At 43.2% G+C, this 4403-nt stretch overlaps 1 long non-coding RNA gene across 1 annotated transcript; it reads left to right on the top strand.

Annotated features, from left to right (window-relative positions):
• On the top strand, positions 1-2236 carry LOC131382212 (uncharacterized). The gene is made up of 3 exons (XR_009211481.1): positions 1-121; positions 606-817; positions 2187-2236. It is a non-coding gene; the product is annotated as an uncharacterized LOC131382212 (long non-coding RNA).
• Positions 2237-4403: the final 2167 nt, after the last annotated feature.

Here is a 4403-nt window from a genome sequence, read left to right as displayed (position 1 = left end):
GTCCAATGGCAGCTGATGCTGAAATGCAACTTTCTGGAAGTCTCCTGTTTGATGGGTCTGTGAGGTTTTGATCTCTGGGTCCCAACGGATCCTAGGACCCACAATGCTGTTCTGTGATAAGGTAAGTTACCTGGTGGTCCTTTTTTCGCAGGAGTAGAAATTGGTATCATTACTCTTGTCCCCATCACTTACCTAATCCTCAAAAAGTGTGAGTAGACTTGTCCTATACTTTTCATTTTACATTCAGTTCCTTTTCTTTTTTTTTTTTTTTTTTTTTTTTTTGAGACAGAGTCTTGCTCTATTGCCCAGGCTGGAGTGCAGTGGCGCGATCTTGGCTCACTGCAAACTCCACCTCCAGGCTTCACGCCATTCTCCTGCCTTGGCCTCCCAAGTAGCTGTAGCTGGGACTACAGGCATGTGCCACCGCGCCTGGCTAATTTTTTGTATTTTTAGTAGAGACGGGGTTTCACCGTGTTAGCCAGGATGGTCTCAATCTCCTGACCTCGTGATCCGCCCGCCTCGCCCTCCCAAAGTGCTGGGATTATAGGCGTGAGCCACCACGGCCGGCCCAGTTCCCTTTTCTGTTTCTCTCTCCTTTTCTCCAGGTGTCAGGAACTTTTGTGGAGATAAGGAAATGTGCTTGGGGAAGAGGAACTGAAAAAGTCAACCTCATTTGCTACAAAGTGAGAGCGATGTGGTCGTGTGTCATCACAAACCTGAGCGTTTGTTAAACCTGACTGACGCTGTGCCTGAGATCTCCTGTGAGCGGCCAGTTTGGACACAGAACAGGAGCCTATTGTGTTCGTCCTTTTCCGTGGTAATGCAACTCGGCTTGGGAGGAAGAGTCATTCCACAGACTTCCCTCGTGGAAAATGCTGGTGGTGAGGGAGAAACGGCTCTCCTCCCATCCCTGGAACACCAGTTCTGGGATGCTGAGAAGGGCTGCTCCAGCGAGGGGTGGGGTAGTGGGCCGGGGAGGGAGCTGGACATCCAGTGGCTTCAGCGGAGTGTAAGCACGGACCAAAGCGCTTCTCCTCTGCAGCCAGAAACAGTGATTCATTTGATTTTAATTTTTAACATTAGCATTTTTCTCATGACTCACTGATCATTTAATATGGAATTTAAAAGGTTGAAACAGTTATTTACTTTTTAGGAACTTAAAACATTCCCTAGGTGGATATATATTTTCCCTCTGAAACAGAAGATGTACTCGTGGTTGATTTAAAAAAAGAAAGAAAGAAAAGGAGGAGTGGGCATTTCTCTCACCCTTCCCTTCCCAGCTCCCACCTGCACCCATACACCAGTTGATCTCGCTAATGTTGACCCACTGTCAGCCAGTCTGTTTCTTCTTATTCTTTCTCTTATATTGAATTGCTCAGAAAACTGGGTGAAAATGTCACCCCAGCAAATACTTCCCTACTATCATTGACCTCCTCTGGTCTTCGTGACATATATTTCACCTCCACAGACTTTTACCATCTAAAAGTCGATGACACAGTTTGGATTATTCTCATCATATCTAACTAAATCAGCATCGAGGAACCAGGAGAAAAAAGCACTTGGGGCACATAGCACCCAATTCAAGAATTATCCTCAAACCCAGCTACTGAAAGGGGCTGCTATAACCTTAACACCAGTTTTACCTCACAGCTGTTGAAATGACCCACTATGACTCTAAGAGCAATTTTACCTAAAGCCATCACTCACTAATCAGAGCTCGCCAGCTCCCAGAAACTTGCTAATATCAATGAGCATTTTTTCAACATAATACAGAACATTTCTCTTTTTAATAAAACTCCCAACCTTCTCTTTGTTCTTTGGACACAACAGAGACCACCATGGTCTATGTGTATGCCCCAAATTGCAATTCTATGATTCCCAAATAAAATATTGAGTTTAGAGATTTGTCTCCATATTTTATTTGATGTTGACAACCACATGTGAAAAAAGAAAAAAAAAACCTGTTTCTGTAAGGGATTGAGCTCATGGCCTAGTTGTCTTCAGAGTAGAACAACCTTTTGGTTCTGTTGGAGTCTCTGAATAACAAAATCTCCAACTGAACTTCATATTCATTAGAACTAACAATTTGAATACTTTGCCCATCATTAACCATAATTCATTTTTTGAGATATAGCAGAATAGCCTCCTGGAGTTCTAACTCCTCTTCTCTCTCTTCCCAAGCAAAGGAGCTCCTGCAGAATCCAGGGATTCAGTGATAAGCACGAGAAGAAAGACGTAATGGTGCTGCAGAAGTCAGGAGGCCATAGGAGCAGGTTGGGAATGACTGTGGTCCTTGAGCCTTTCGCCCACCACTGCCCCTCCTTCATACCCTTCACCAGTCTTTCTATTTTATCAATGGAGATTTTAAGAAGAGGAGACTGCTTTCCTAGATTTGAGAATACATGTGGAAGCATTTTATATTTCCCTGCTCTACCGTCTTACTGTACAGGGAATTTTACTGGTATCTGGATTAAGTCCTTGGTCTTCCTTGTCCCCTCTTTGTCCTAAAGCTGTCTCCCTAGCTAGAGAACATTTATTTTAGGAAAGCCTTTATGATATTAAAACTCATCCTATAGTACCTGTCTTATTTGCAGGTGGACAAAACATTTCCCTTGGCCCTTTGTGGAAGGTTGACTATTGGATGTCTGTTTCTTTCCTAGTAATTGTGGTTTTTTTCTGCTTTTTTGAGTTTTGATACTTCCCAGAGGAAAAGAAACTCATAATCTAATAACTGCCACTCAGAATTCTCCCTATTCTAGAAAACTACAAAGTAAGATGGACGTTTCTCCCTATATTTCAGGGACATTTAAATGAATAACACCAACAACTTGATAGAAACTTCTTTCACTTGGGAGGAAACACAAGAAAAATGTAAATCAGCAGAATACTGATATGCATGTTAAAATTTTGGAGTCAAAAAGAAAAATAATTGTAGGCTGGGTTTATATTTTTGAAATATTTAGGTTCAAGATTTACCATGTCAGCAGGTGCGGTGCCAATCTAAACTACCTTTTGAAGTGAACTTAAATACCAACTAATTAATTGTAAAACTAATATTCTTGAGAATCTACAAAAAAAAAAAACCAGAGTTTTTACCAATAAATAAGTAAATATATGATCGGTGAATAATTATGAAACACAATGTGCTGTAAAGGAATCAGGGCACTGAGCTAGAAAATACCAGGTACCTATTTAGGATGATCCCTCTGAGGAAGTCAGCAAGCTGGAAGTTCATGGAAGAGAAAGAGACCTGCTAAGCCAAGTGTCTGGATATGCGAACGTAGGCAGAAGGGAGCATTCCAAGCCTCTGTGTGCCCCCAAAATGTTATGGAGTGGAATAGTTTGATGTCAGTGAGAAAGAGGGAGAAGGCCATGGTAGGAGGAGCATCTTGATCATGAAGAGAGGAGTAAAATAAGACCAGAAGGTAAACAGAGCTCATATCGTATCACTCTGCTATTCTAAATCTGCTGGAAAGTTATTTAAGGCATATGAAACAAGGGTGAAATGAGATGTAATGAATTTTTTTTAAAAGGTACCATGACTGCTCGTGGAGAATAGATTGAATAGGAAAGGAGAAATGGAGAATGATTAGGAGGCTGCAGGAGGAATAATTTTGAGCTGGCCCTCAAGATTTCTGCTCTCTGATGTATGCACTCTGCAGAACCCTTCCCTTTGAGAGCAGCTGACCTGTAAATACGATGGGAGGCAATCAGTTGACTCTGAGTTAATCAGAAGGAGATTATCCTGCGTAGCCTCACCTCACGAGGTGAGATATTTAAAAGAGAGTGAACAGGCAGAGAGAGTACTCCTACTGGCCTGGGAGAAAGCAAAGAACCACTCTGTGAACTACCCACGTGGGCCATGTAACAAGGAACCGTGAGTAGCTTCTGGGAGCTGAGACTGGTCCCTAGCAAGGAGCTACCGAAGGAAGCAGGGACCTCAGCCACAAGGAAATAAATGTTAACAAGGAAGAGGACCTCGGTCCTCAGATAAAGCCGACAGCCCCGGTCAGCACCTTCGTTTCAGCCTGTGAGACCCTGAGCAGAAGTATCAGCTGCCACACCTAGACTTCTGTCCATGGAAACTGTGAGATAACAAATTTATGTTATTTTGGCGAGGTGCAGTGGGTCATGACTGTAATCCCAGCACTTTGGGAGGCCAAGGTGGGTGGATCACTTGAGGTCAGGAGCTTGAGACCAGCCTGCCCAACATGGCAAAAATGCGTCTCCACTAAAAATAACAAAAAAAAATTAGCTGGGCGTGGTGGTGCACACGTGTAGTCCCAGCTACTCGGGAGACTGATGCAGAAGAATTGCTTGAACCTGGGAGGCAGAGGTTGCAGCGAGCCAAGATTGCTCCACTGCACTCCAGCTAGGGTGACAGAGTGAAACTCCATCTCAAA

Source organism: Hylobates moloch, unplaced genomic scaffold (assembly GCF_009828535.3).
Source record: "Hylobates moloch isolate HMO894 unplaced genomic scaffold, HMol_V3 SCAFFOLD_21, whole genome shotgun sequence".
In the NCBI taxonomy this organism is placed as follows: domain Eukaryota; kingdom Metazoa; phylum Chordata; class Mammalia; order Primates; family Hylobatidae; genus Hylobates; species Hylobates moloch.
Note: the sequence above shows the minus strand (reverse complement) of the source record. Positions and strands in the feature narration are given on the sequence as shown.